Raw genomic sequence first — 14,491 nt, 5'->3', positions numbered from 1 at the left:
GTTTAATTACCTTTAAATATATGCGATGCTTTCTTCTTGTTCATGAGACAGGTTTTGGTTTTTTTTCCAAATATATAGAAAATGTTTTAAATTGTCCTTTTGTTATAAACTTCTGTTGAATTGTTTTGTAAACAGAGAGTCTATTATAACGCCTACAGTTTAAAATATGTAGGGAAATTTTATCATTAATTTTTATGAATGTTCCATGTATACTTGGGGGAAAAAAATGTTTTCTAATTGTTCGATGCCAAATTTTATATAGGTCCATTAGAAAAAGTCTGTGTTGTGTTTCCATTCATTATACCATTGCTGATATATATTTTTCTACTTATCAATAATCAAGAGAGATGCATTGAAATCTTCCACTAAAATGAAGGATTGTTCATTTTTTCCTTATTGTACTATTAATGATAGATGTGACTTGAATCTCTTTGGATACTGCCTGTCCTTCATTCTTTCTCTTCTCTCCTTTAATTAGACATTTATCAGACCATCTGATTTCTAGCTTCTCTCTCTTAATTTCTCATATTCTCCATCTCCTTTTCCTCTTTGTGGCATTCTGGATAATTTCTCCAAATACACCTTTCCGTTCACTACTTTTTTCTTCAACTGCGTCTGTCAAAACTGTGCTTTTTAAACCTATCCACTGAGTTTTCATTTCAACAATTACATTTTTCATTTTGAGGTGATCCTTTTTTGTGAGGTTATATTCATATAACTTGAACTTAATCATTTGAAGTCAGTAGCATTAGTACATTCACAATATTGTACAACCACCACATTTGGTTTTTTTTATTTCAGATCTCTTTGTTCCTGATGATTTCCTATTATACGCTCTTTGTAATTATATTTCTTTGAAGCACTGCATTTTTATACGTTTAATTCTTTAAACATTTCCTATATAACTAGTCTATATTGAATATCTGACACTCCGTCATCTGCAGTCCTTGGAATGTACTGTTCATTGTTGTCCATTGTTTCTGTGACTCTCAGGCACAGTAACTTGGCTTCTCATGGGTTTGGTCATCTTTATTCAAGAGCTCATGGTAATAATCTGTGAGGGTCCTTTGAGCCTAACTTGAGCAAGCTTTCTTCCAGGGAGGGTTTGCCTCTAAGTACTCTGCTTGCTGGAAGGCACCTCCAAACAAAACCACCTCAGCCTCCATGGAGAGTCTGGCTCAGAAAAGGAATCCAGGCTCAGCATCTCCACCCCACCTTCCAATGTCAGTGAACACGTGGTGGTGTGGATATATGATCGACCTCAGGGCTCTCCCCCCACCCCACCCCCATGCCTACTGGTCCAGCTGGTTCCCACCACCCTGCTCCACCCCAGCCCCTGATCCAGCCACCTTAGCTACCCTGAGGGGAGTGAGAAGCTCCTTCTACAACTCTTCGCCATCAAATCCCAGGCGCTAGCTGCCACGGATGGGGCTCTAGCCACTCTACGACTAGACCATGATTGTTTGTTTTGGGTGGTGGACCTCTGGAGACCTCTCCTTTTGTGAGAACAGTGATGTATCAAAGATTATGTGCTATCTGGGGTCAAGCTGTGGTGCAGCAGGGGACTCCCTGAGCCCCCAGTAGTCATAATTCTGGTCCACTCCAGCATTTACCCATAATGAAGCTGATATTTCTATCTCCACCCTGTGTCTCTGTCTCTCAACTGGCTGTGAATTCAGGCATGGAAAGGGGATTTATTTATTGGGTCCCCTCAAATGCCAAAAGAGCATAGCCGGGAGGAATTGGGAAACACAGAAGGGGGTTGAGTGAGCATGGACTGCCCTCTCTGAGCCTGTTTCCTCTAAAACAAAATGAGTATAATCCTACCTGTGCTGACTAGTTCCAGCTCATTGTACAATTAAATGAAAAGACAGGTGGGGAAGATCTTTGAAAGCTGAAATAACTCAATAAATTTACAGGATTGTTAGTACTGCAAATATTATTACTGCTAAAATTAACTATAATAACCAGCACCAGGGTTTCATGAACCAGCTCCACAGACAGGAAAGATGAAAAATTTTCACAATGCTCTTGGGTTTCTTGCTTTGGCAATGGTGTGGAGACATGGTGACAGCCAGTTTCTCAGCTGCAGTTATTTGGTTTCATGCCCTTGAAATAAAATATTTCATGCCCATTTCCTGCAAAAATGCCACCCAGATAAAGTTCTTGAGCCACCATTCTAATGAGCTTGTTATTTTCAGCCTAAACAGCCCTCTCTTTCCCTTCTCCCTTGATTAGGTGTAACCCCGCACCCCACTCACTCCCTTACATGAAAAGAGGTCGAAGTTGCAACTGAGTTCTGCTAAATGTGGCAATTCAATATTTTTCAACCTTTTTTTACTGCAACTCATGGTAACATATTCAATTTACACAGCAACCCAGTACAAATACGCACGCACACACACACAGATTTTCATAAAGCAATTCCTACCTTACATATCATGTATTTTCATACTTTCAATCCTCTTCTATCCTATACTATTATAGTCTATTTGATTTTTTTTTTTTTTTTTTTTTTTGTGGTACGTGGGCCTCTCACTGTTGTGGCCTCTCCCGTTGCAGAGCACAGGCTCCGGACGCGCAGGCTCAGCGGCCATGGCTCACGGGCCCAGCCGCTCCGCGGCACGTGGGATCCTCCCAGACCGGGACACGAACCCGTGTCCCCTGCATCGGCAGGCGGACTCTCAACCACTGAGCCACCAGGGAAGCCCGGCCAGTTGGTTTTTAACAAGGGTGCCCAGACTATTCAAGAGGGAAAAAATAGTCTCTTCAATATACGGTGGGACAACTAGATATACATGCAGAAGAATGAAGTTGAACCCACATGTCACGCCATATTCAAAAATTAACTCAAAATGAATCAACAACATAAATGTAAGGGCTAAAACTATAAAACTTTTAGAAGAAAAGGTAAATCTTCATGAACCTTGGATTTGGCAATGGATTCTTAGGTATGATACCAAAAGCACATGCAACCAAAGGAAAATTAGGTAAATTGGAATTCATCAAAATTTAAAACTTTTGTGCATCAAATGACATCATCCAGAAAGCAAAAAGACAACCTAAAGAATGGGAGAAAACATCTGCAAATCATATATCTTTAAAATGTCTAGTATCCAGAATATATAGAGAACTCTTAGAGTTCAACAACAGAAAGACAACCCAATTTTAAAATGAGCAAAGGATTTGAATAGACAGTTCTCAAAAGAAAATATACAAACAATCAGTAAACACATAAAAGATATTCAACATCATTAGTTATTAGTGAAGTGCAAATCAAAACCCTGATAACATACCACTTCACACCCACTATGATGGCTGTAATTTTTTTTTAAAGGTAAGTGGTAGGGAAGACGTGGAGAAACTGGACCTCTTGTGCGTCATGGGTAGGAATGTAAAATAATGCAGCCTCTGTGGAAAACAGTGTGATGTTCCCTCCAAAAGTGAAACACATAATTATCCTATGACCCAGCAATTCTACTTCTCGGTATATATCCAAAAGTATTGAAAACAAGTATTCAAACAAATACTTATTAACACAAACAGTGTGCACAGAAATGTTCACACTATTCGAAGCACTACTGACAGCAGCCAAAAGGTGGGGACAACTCAGATGTCTGTCAATGGATGGGTGAATTAGTGAAATGCCGTCTATCCATACAATGGAATATTATTCACCCACAAAGTGAAATGAAGAAGAGATACCTGCTAAACAGGGACAAACCTTGAAAACATTACATTAAGTGAAAGAAGCCAGAAACAAAAGGTCATATATGCGTCCTTTTATACAAAATATCCAGGATAGGTAAATCCCTAAAGATAGAAAGCAAATTGGTGGTTGCCGGGGAGAGTGGGGAGGGGGAATCAGAAATGACTGCCTAATGAAGACAGGGCTTTCCTCTGGGGAGACGAAAATGTTTTAGAACTTGATAGAGGTGGTGGTCTCACAGCATTGTGAGTATATAAAATGCCACTGAATTATACACTTTAAAATGGTTAATTGTATTTTGTGTGAATTTCAACTCAAATTTCTTCTGAGGGGGGAAAAAATGTCAGGCTAGGGGTTAACCTCATCCTGAGCTCGTGCCTGGAAGGGGCACAAGGGCGGCTTCTGGGGGGCTGGTCGGTTTGCTTTCTTGGGCTGGGTTCTGGCTGCACTTGTGCGTGAATTTGTGAAAATTTTCAGCGAGCTCTATACAGGTGATGTGTGCTGTGTCTTCTATGTATTTTATACTCTAATAAAAGGAAGTTTGTTTTGTACTTTTTTATTGTTTTTTGTTTGTTTGTTTGGCCATACCTTGTGGCTTGCGGGATCTTAGTTCCCTGACCAGGGATTGAACCTGGGTCCCGGCAGTGAAAGCACAGAGCCCTAACCTGGAACTCTGGAACACTGGAACACCAGAGAATTCTCTGTTTTGTACTTTTTTTAAAAGGAAATTCTTCTTGCTACATTTAAGGTGCTGACAACAGTCCTTCTCCTGTGACGGGGCCAGGATAAAGGTGATGCAAGCAATGTGAATCGTGCAAGTGTTGACTCAGATCCAGTCTTTGTTTCAAAGGCTGGTATTTTGTTCATCATGGCTTTTTTTGCATTTGTTTTGGTTTTTGAAATGTTGCCAATAAAATATTGTTTATCTCTGTCACTGAGGTTTTGGGCATCCTCTGAAATGTTGCACCCCAGACAGTGTCTTACCTCACCCTAGTCCCCTCCCTAAGTTTCAACTCAGCTCCATTGGGAACTGAAGGATATGCAGTCTGAATAGTAGGGGGGAGCTCGCCCCATTCTGCCTCTTCCTGTGAGAATAAGGGGCTTCCTGAAGTGCATCCCTCAGCCTCAGGTGGCACAAACAAGGCCCCCACCCTTCTTCCTGACACTCCCCCAAGCCTCCTGACCCCCACAGGTTCCAGGCCCCCAGAGTGAGGCCACATTGCTCAGGAGGCAGGGACGTGAGGCCCCACGCTACCCAGTAAGGAGCTGGATAAAAGGTAGCTGCCAGAGTTTGTACTGGGGAAACCTCAGGGGGACCCTAATAAATGGGCATGCCCTATTCCCTTCATCCTTAGCAACATTCATTTCTGGAAGTGTTGCTTTCCCTTCTGTTTTCTGAGTGGGCTAAAGTAAGTGCAGGCAGCTTGAGCGTGCATTTAAGGAGATGAGTTGGAGGGCGTGGCCTGGCTTGTCCAGTTCTCTCTCTTTCTTACTCTCCTGGGGGATTTGCTTATGAAATCAGATCCTCCCATCATGAAGAAAAAGTTTAACTGTGTTACTCTCCCTTGAATGAAATAGGAATTTTTAAAGTAAATGTCTATGAAGCAGTATATATTTTTTAAATGCAGCAAAGTAGAGATTTCTCAAAAAAATGTGGTGATCTTTAAATATTCAACGATTTAGAATATCCTCTCTAGTTAATAATGGTGTATTCTATAAAGAGAAAACAATATATTTTAAGTACATATTATAAAAGACAACCTATACCACTTATAGATCTACATCTATATGAACATATATATGATATATATACTTTATTTTAAATGGGATCAAATTCTAGAACAATGTAGTCCAACAGACATTTCTGCAATGATGGCAATGTTTTATATCTGCACTGTCCAACACGGTAGCCACTAGCCACAGTTGCTACTGAGCACTTGAAATGGAGCTAGTGTGACTGAGGATCAGGATTTCTAATTTTATTTTATTTTAGATAGTTTAAATTTAAATGTATTTAAATAGCCACAGGTGTTACTGTGCTATATTAAGTGGCACAGAGCTGTATAGCATTTCACAAACATTTAATCCACTTAACATTGATTGGCAAGGTCTTTCCAGTTCAACAAATATGCTTCTCAAACATCAGTATCTATGTACATGATAACACTAATAGGTTAAAAAGTGTAATGTAAAACTAGGTTAAAAAGTGTAATGTAAAAAAGTGTAATGAAAAAAAAACTAGATAATTTTTTTTTTAAGACCATACATGACCCAAATAAAGAAACCTAGAAAATCTCATTAAGGTATTTTTTAAAAGGAAGAGGAAGGGCTTCCCTGGTGGCGCAGTGGTAGAGAGTCCGCCTGCCGATGCAGGGGACACGGGTTCGTGCCCCGGTCCGGGAAGATCCCACATGCAGCGGAGCGGCTGGGCCCGTGAGCCGTGGCCGCTGAGCTTGCGCGACCGGAGCCTGTGCTCTGCAGCGGGCGGGGCCGCAACAGTGAGAAGCCCGCGTACCGCAAAAAAAATAAAAATAAAAAATAAAAGGAAGAGGAAGAAGATTAGTAACAGTGGAAGATGAGGTGGGACGGGACTGAAATATCCAAGGACCAAAAGACAGACTGTCAAGCGTGATGTTGGTGAGGAAGATGATGCTAGGTAAGGCAAAGAGAAATGCAGAGCCTACACATGCAGTCCCGTATAGGAATTTGAGTTTTGTTCTAAAAGAAAAGAGAAAATATTGTCATTGAAGAGTTTTATTTATTTATTTATTTATTTTTAGCAAATGTGGGGTTTTTTCTAATATTTAATTTTTCAAACATCTTTATTGGAGTACAATTGCTTTACAATGGCGTGTTAGTTTCTGCTTTATAACAAAGTGAATCAGCTATACATATATATATATCCTCATATCTTTTCCCTTTAATATTTATTTATTTATTTGGTTGCACCAAGTCTTAGTTACAGCAGATGAGCGCCTGAGTTTTGGCTCGCGGGCTCCTTAGTTGTGGCATGTGAACGCTTAGTTGCAGCATGCATGTGGGATCTAGTTCCCTGACCAGGGGTTGAACCCAGGCCCCCTGCTCCCTCTGGGAGCACAGAGTCCTATCCACTGCGCCACCAGGGAAGTCCCCACTGAAGAATTTTAAAGAGGAGCAGGACATGATCTGCTCCATGTCTAAAAAGAGCATTGATTTGGAAAATGGCCTGTAAGGGGCACAAGGAAGATTATTTAATAAATTTAAGGAACAGTTGAAAATAGTATTCAAGAGCTCAGCCTCATACCTGTTGATGAACTTCTCTGTGCCTCAGTTCCTCATCTGTAAAATGGGGTTAAAAATGGTACACCTACCTTGAGGGTTATTTTGAGATTAAAAAGAACTAGTGTTTGTAATACACTTAGACAGTGCCCGGCACATAGAAAGTGCTTTATAAGCCATGTACTCTTATTATGACTGCATTAGTCCAGAGGAAAGATGATGTAAGCTTTGAGTGGTAGCAGTGAAATTATTTTGGTGGAAGACTGCAGCTGTAGGAGGCTGTGGAGTTAAAAGGTTTATGGAAGGTAGATGGGAGACGTGAGTGGGCGGCATGGGAAATGAAGTAATCATAGATGACTTCAGAGTTTTTGGCTTAAGCAACTGTGCTGATGGGGGTCCCATTTATGCAGTGGAAAAGACTGGAGGTCAATTTAGGACATATCAGATCTCCACGTGGCTCTACTAAGTAATAGTTGATCAATGGGCCAGAGCTCAGGGAAGAGTTTGGACTGAAGTTATAGACATGTTCTTCATTTTTTTTTTTTTTCATGTTCTTCATTTTTGCAAGAGGGAAAATATTTAGTAATATAATTTGAATTGGACATTTAGTAATAATATTTAAAGGCACTCAAATCCTAAGAAATTTGATAGATCAAACACATGTAAAATTATATTTGTATAACTCATTCACTGAAGCATTGTTTGTAATAGTACAGTTTGTAAATCACCTAAACAGCCACTGATAGGGGACTGGTTAAAGAGCCTGTAATATGATCATAAATGGAATATTATACCACTGATAAGAGAATTAGTCAAATCCATATGTCCTGATATATCAAGAAAATGATGCTCAAGAGACATTGTTCAGTGAAAAAATAAGATGCACAGCAAAATGTATAAAAGACTATATTTGTGTGTGCTCCATACCTCTCCTCTAAAAAACAGATTTGCAATGTTATATTCATGGATTATTTCAGGAAGGATACACGATTGCTAACAACTGTAGCAATGGCTAGAGGACAGGAGTTGATCAAGATTTACTTTTTACTCCATGTTCTTTGGTATCATTGAATTTAGAACCACATACATGCATTACAAACATTTTAAGTATGTAAAAAAATTTTTAAACATGGTTTCGGGGGAAAAAATCACTCTGGTAGCACTGTGGAGCAATGTGCAACAAACTGGCATCAGGAGACCAATTAGCAGGCTACTGCAATACTCCAAGTGAGAGAAGATGAGTACTAGCGCTAGGGCTGTGTCAATGAGGGTGGAAAGAAGAGCTGCCTCCAAGAAGCATTTTACAGGTAGAACTCAAACTCAGAGGAAAGGCTGGTTATGGGGGTGAAAGCAAGAGAGGATGACTCCCAGGGTTTGGGCTAAGAAAGATTTTGTACTCGGAGTCACTCCCCACCCAGGTCTACCCATTCCTCCAATAGCTCCTGGAAGGCTGGATGGACAGAGATCTTCCTGGGAAAGCTGAAGAGAGGGGCTGGGGGGAGTGTCTAAGTGAACAAAGAGCTCCAGCCACCACCACTGCCCCCCCCCCCACACACACACAGCATCACACGGACTCCTGGACTGTACCTCATGCTCTCACCAGAGAAGCTGAAACACATGCTTTCCTACTCAGTGCATTCGGAAAAAAGAATACCCATCGACATTCTCCTCCCTTCCTTCCTGCCAACGAGCAGCAGAAATGCCTCCAACATAAAGAAAAGATTTCTATTTTTTTTCATTTTCCCCGTCTAAGAGTTGAATTTCCCCTCTTAGAGAAAATTCCTCCTACTTTGGATTAGCCTGACCCCGAGTAGCTGCAGGATGCTGTATTTGCATGCCGCCATTCTATTGGCTGAAGCCAGCTGGAAAGGGGTGTTGAGTAATTGTCAGCCTCTTCAGAAGGAGTTAACATATTATGAGCTTGCGAGTCAGGAGGTAACAGCTTGCTTACAAGGCAGCTTTGCCCAAGATGTGTCCTGGCTCTGGAAAGTTAAGGTGGAGGTGGCTTCAGACAGCTGTGGGACCTCTGCCCGTATTTTTTTGTTTTCCCCAAAAGCCAGTAAAAAAAAATGCTAACTCTGCTCACATTCCACAAGGATGAGTCTTGTTTATCCCTAGGCACAGCGGTACCCGCCAAAAAACTGCTAATCCGTTTTCCCTTTACTGGAGAGACTGAGTCAGGACTCAGGGGGGCTATTCTCACCTCTCAGACAGCCCTTTCTGGCCCTCCTCTGACTTTGTGCAGACTGAGAAGAGCTGAGCTCAGCCAAGCCAAAACCCTGAGGTTGAGCCTGAAAAAGCCCAGCAGCCCCACAGCCCATGCTCTCAAGCATCTTTGCCAGGCGCTGCTGCCCAGGAGATGGGCACGAGCAAGATCTCACCAGCGGGCAGGTCCTGACCTTCATGGGAGACTCCAGTCCTTTGCTTTGGAAACCAGCAACCCCCCTCACCACCTCTAGCCACCTATGAGAGAAGAGGAAACCACCAGCAGCCCCTCACATACAAGGTTCACATCCTCAGTCTTTTCCGACTCACTGCCCAACCCATGACTATATTAACCAGGTAGTTTATTTTCTGTATTCTGATGCTTTGACATCTGGGGTGACCGCCCCTCCCAGGGGCAGCCAATTCCTGGAAGTAGTAAACCACTCACCCACCAGTGCACCTTTCAAATGCAAACCAACCAATTCAATCAACCAAACAAATTAACCAATCTAATTCAATTAACCAATTGGGTTTGAGGGTGCCCACACCCTCAACCATCTCCTTTATCAGGCTCTCACATTCCAGATCACTAGCCACCTGCCCTAATCATCCCATGGCCAGGTACCAGCCAACTGCAGACACCCTTGTGCCCCAGAGACCACTGAGATTATTCAAACTAGCCAATCCTAAACCTGTTTAATCTGCCTTATCTGTCCCTTCCCACAGAAACCACAAAAATGGCTCTTGCCCACAATTTCCCCTTTGCCGCCGCCTCCAACACTAGTGCCTCCCAGTGCAGCCCCCCCACCCCCCGTAGAGTGGCGTGCATCCCTCTTGAGATCTATGAATATAACCAACTACCTCTTCAGTGGTAGTCATCTCCTCATCTGCTGGCCCTGCCATACCTAAATAATAATAAAACCTATATTTTTAAACAATGACCTCAGACCTCAGCTCCCACCAGCTTCTGAAACTGTCCTCACCCGGTGACCACCCTGTGGCTAAGTCTAATGAATGCGTTTTAGTCTTTACTTGACACCACTGACCACTTGCCCATTCCTGGGGTGCGGCTCTCTCCTGGCTCTCTCCTGGCACTTCCTCACACTCCTTTGTGGCTTAAACACCAGTGCTCCTTCAGGTCCTGTCCTGGGTTTTGTTTTCTTCTAGGACCACGGTGCCCCCTGGGCGCTCATTACCACCTATTTGCCAACACCTACTAGACATTTGCCCTCCGCTCAGACCTTGCTCCTCAGCCCCAGCCTGGACCTCTGCACTGCGCGTCCCACAGGACCTCAAACTCAACATGGCTGACATTGAACTCATGATCTTTTGCCCCAAAGCTGCCTCATCTCTTCTCTTCTTTCAGAGCAACCACACCAAAAACCTGGGAATTCTTGCCAGACCTCACCAAACACACCTATGAAGTGCCCGTGTGCTGTGAATTCTCCCATGTGGGTCTCTCTCATCTGTCCCACCTCTTCCATCTCCACTGCTCCTGTCCCATTTCAGGTCCTCATCCCCTTCAACCAAACTCCTATGGTCCCAATTGTGCTGCATCCAGTCCTGTGCATCCTTCCAATCCCACACCATCGCATCAGTTTCCACTCATCTCTCCAGAAAGCAAGTCTCATCACACTTCTCCCTGTTTCAGAGCCTGCCATGGCTCCCCACTGCTTACTGGATAAAGTCTAAAACCTTTAGCCTTATAAATCCATTCTTCTGTGATCTGGCTTCTTCTCCCTCCCCAGCCACATCTCAGGCACCATCCCTCCACTCCCCCTGCCCACTCCATGTGTGAACCACACAGAACTTCAGAATGTGTTGTTCCCCAGACACAGTTCACACTTCCATGCCTTTGTTTCTGAGACTCCCTCTGTTGGAAACGCCTTTCTTCTTCTTTCCAGAAAAATAACCACTACTTTCTCCCAAACTCTCCTTGGAATTTCCTCCCTTTTTTGCCTGACAAACAGCACCGACGATACTTGATTGCTCTTATTTCTTTATATGTTCATTCAAAAATATTTATTAAGAATCTGCTTTGTGCTAGGACCCGGAGGCCCTAGAGATACAACAGTAAATAAGGCAGACACAGATCCTGACCTCAAGGAAGTGTCTATCACACCACCCTGTTCCCCCAGAAGCTGCCTTCTGCCTCTCTACCTCTGCTCTGAACCCACCACAAGACGAAAGGACCAGCTGAGCAGGAGACACTCCATGTGGCCCTCTGTTAATCCCCTACACCGCCCCAGAGTAATCTTTTGAAAGAAGGCATCTCTCTGGCCATTCCACACCCTTCCGATAAAACTCTGATGACCTCACATTACCCACGTTCCTCAACTGGGTCTTCCCCATTTCGCCAGCGATCCCTCTCAACATTCATTGCCACAGGCAACCCCCAAACCACCTGTATTTTCCCACATCCGCTTTGCTTTGCTTTGTCTCTACGCCTTTGTTCATGCCTTCTCCTTCACCTTAAATGCCCTTCCTTCTCTTCACCTGGTTTATTTGTTATCTACTGCTGTGTAACAAACCACTTGGACTAGTAACTAAAGGCAACAACCATTCTGTGAGTCAGCAGTTTGGTCAGGGGTCAGCTGGGACGGCTTATCTGTACTCCATACGGACTTACAGGGCTCACCCATGTATTTGTTGTCAGTTGACAGGTGGACTGGGGGCTGGACGAACTTAGAACGTCTCACTCAATACCTGGCAATTCGGTGGGGCTGTTAACTGGAGCATTTCAGTTCAGCTGTCTCCATGCGGCTAGCTCGGGCTTCCTCACGTGGCAGCTGGGTTCTAAGAAGCAAGCGCTCTTCCCTTTTACAGCCATCGCTGAAGTGCCAGCGGCCAAAATGAAGTTCAATCCCTTTGTGACTTCTGACTGATGGAAAACCGGAAAAGGAATTTCAGTGCACCTTCCCACATTCGCAGGAAGATTATGTCTTCCCCTCTTTCTAAAAAGCTGAGACAGAAGTACGATGTTCGATCCATGCCCATCCGAAAGGATGATGAAGTTCAGGTTGTACGAGGGCACTACAAAGGGCAGCAAATTGGCAAAGTAGTCCAGGTTTACAGGAGGAAATATGTCATCTGCAATGAGCAAGTGCAGTGGGAGAAGGCTAATGGTACGACTGTCCATGTGGGCATTCACTCCAGCAAGGTGGTTATCACCGGACTAAAGCTGGATAAAGACCGCAGAAAGATCCTCGAATGTAAAGCCAAATCTCACCAAGTAGGAAAGGAAAAGGGCAAATATAAGAAAGAAACAATTGAGAAGATGCAGGAATAAAGTAATCTTGCATACAACTTTCATTAAAAACTGTTAAAATGAAAACAAAAAAAAGAAGCAGCAAGCCCTAATGCACAAGCATTTATGAAGTTTCTGCCTGATCACATTTGCTCAAATCCCATTGGCCAACATATGTCATATAGCTGAGTCCAGAATCAATATGGAAGAGGTGTGACTCCCTGGAGAGCCATGAAGGTAGCAATCTACCACGGTCTGCCCTCTACCCCTAATGATGCACAGCCTTCCCACATGTGAAATATACACCTCCTACCAAAACACCCGAAGTAGTATCCAATCATGACAGCAGGCTCAAAGTCCTTGATCTCATAACATGCAGCAGGTCTGGATGTGGCTGAATCTCCTGGGGTACAACTCCTCGGGTGTGGCTCCTTTTGATCCAGAAGTCTGTGAGCTAACAAGACAAGAAAACTGCTCCCCACGTGCCCAGCATACAATGGTAAGTCACGCACAGGATAACCTCAATAGATGCTCCCCTTAAAAGGGGGAGAAACAGGAGGCACATAGCAATCGTGGAATTCAAAGCCATTCTGGAATCCAACCAGGCACTATTATCAGGACCCCTACTCCAGAGGCAGGGAATGTTACTTGAATAGAGCTCAGTTCCCCTTGGCTTCTAGTTATATCCTCTGGGCTCTTGGTTCTGCCCTCTGAGAGGATTTTCTTTTCCATAAGAAAAGGCCTGTGTGAATATTGGCCAGCTTACTGTCCATAGATAGTTGGGGGGCCCAAGGCCTCTTTTCATTTTTAACTGTGTCATTCCCTTTGAGTCCAAACTGATAGAGGTTTTTGCCAATACAATACTCTTTAAAACTTTATGGGTTTTCTGTATTATTGGGTTCACTTTGTGCACCAAAAGTCACATGCATAATTAGTTTCAAGAAGACTCTATTTCTGCTATGGGACAGCATCCTTAATTTTCTCAGAAACCCTTTTTCTTAACTGAGAAGGTCTACTAAGCACCATCTTAAATCTTCCTGGAGTCTGAACGAAGTTTCTACAGTCATATGCTTGATTTAATCTTTACCCTTAGGCTAGTTTTCACTTTGAGAATCTATTGCCTGCTGACTGGAAATGAGACCAGGTTTCTTTTCCATCTCAGCAAACTGGACAGATCCTCATTTAGCTCATCTCTCTTATAATACCTTATCATGCCAGCTAGAAGCACCCAAATGACACTTTCAGCATTCTGTCTCTAGATCCCTTTAGCTAAATCCACACTCAGTAGGTGCGTTTTCTGTTACCAAAAGCAATGTTTTTGCCAATTGTTTCTCCACCGTATATAACATGAGTCGCCCTTGGTCCAGCCTCCAGTTTCCTTACTGCTTTCCCAGCCTCTCCCGCCAGTTCATTCACAGCCCCTCCAGCCTGCACTACAGCCTCCTTGCTGCTTATCATGCAGACCTTTGCCCACCACCCAGTTCCAAAGCCACTGCCCCATGTTTAGGTTTTTAAAGCATATTTAGGTACCACACTTCTAGGTACCAATTTATGTATCAGGTACCTATTGCTACATAACAAATCACCTAAAACAGCAGCTTCAAACAACCACCGTTTTATTAAGTTCATGGATTCTGTGGATCAGGAATTCAGACTTGTCTCTGTCCCGCAATATCTGGGACCTCAGCTTGAAAACTCGGACAGTTAGGCGGACAACTCAAACAGCTTGGGGCTGGATTGTCTGGAAGCTTCTTTATCTACATGACTGGAGCCTGGGCTGAAATGACTCTGAAAGCTAGGTTCACATGGGTCTAGAGTGTTTACATGGTGCCTCTCCACAGGACGGGGGCTTCAACAGCATAGCCTTAGGGTCGTCAGACATCGCATATGGCGGTTCCAAGAGCAAGTGTCCCAGAAAACAAAGTAAAAGCTATATGGCCTTTCTAAGACCTAAATTCAAAAGTCTTTTAGCATCACTTCTGTCATATTCTGTCGGTGGGAGCAGTCACAAATCCATTAAGACTCAGGTGGGACACAGACTTCACATCTTGAGAAAGGAAGATCAAAGAATT

The 14,491-nt window shown here is 43.3% G+C and overlaps 1 pseudogene; it reads left to right on the top strand.

Moving 5' to 3' along the window:
• The first annotated feature begins 11,937 nt into the window (after window positions 1–11,937).
• Window positions 11,938–12,691, top strand: LOC111167450 (large ribosomal subunit protein uL24 pseudogene; annotated as a pseudogene).
• Window positions 12,692–14,491: the final 1,800 nt, after the last annotated feature.

This window comes from Delphinapterus leucas, chromosome 7, assembly GCF_059928025.1.
Source record: "Delphinapterus leucas isolate spDelLeu-1000000601 "Yukka" chromosome 7, BTC_Dleu_Yukka2, whole genome shotgun sequence".
Lineage (NCBI taxonomy): Eukaryota > Metazoa > Chordata > Mammalia > Artiodactyla > Monodontidae > Delphinapterus > Delphinapterus leucas.
The sequence above is the reverse complement of the archived record's forward strand: the minus strand, read 5'-3'. Positions and strand labels throughout refer to the sequence as shown.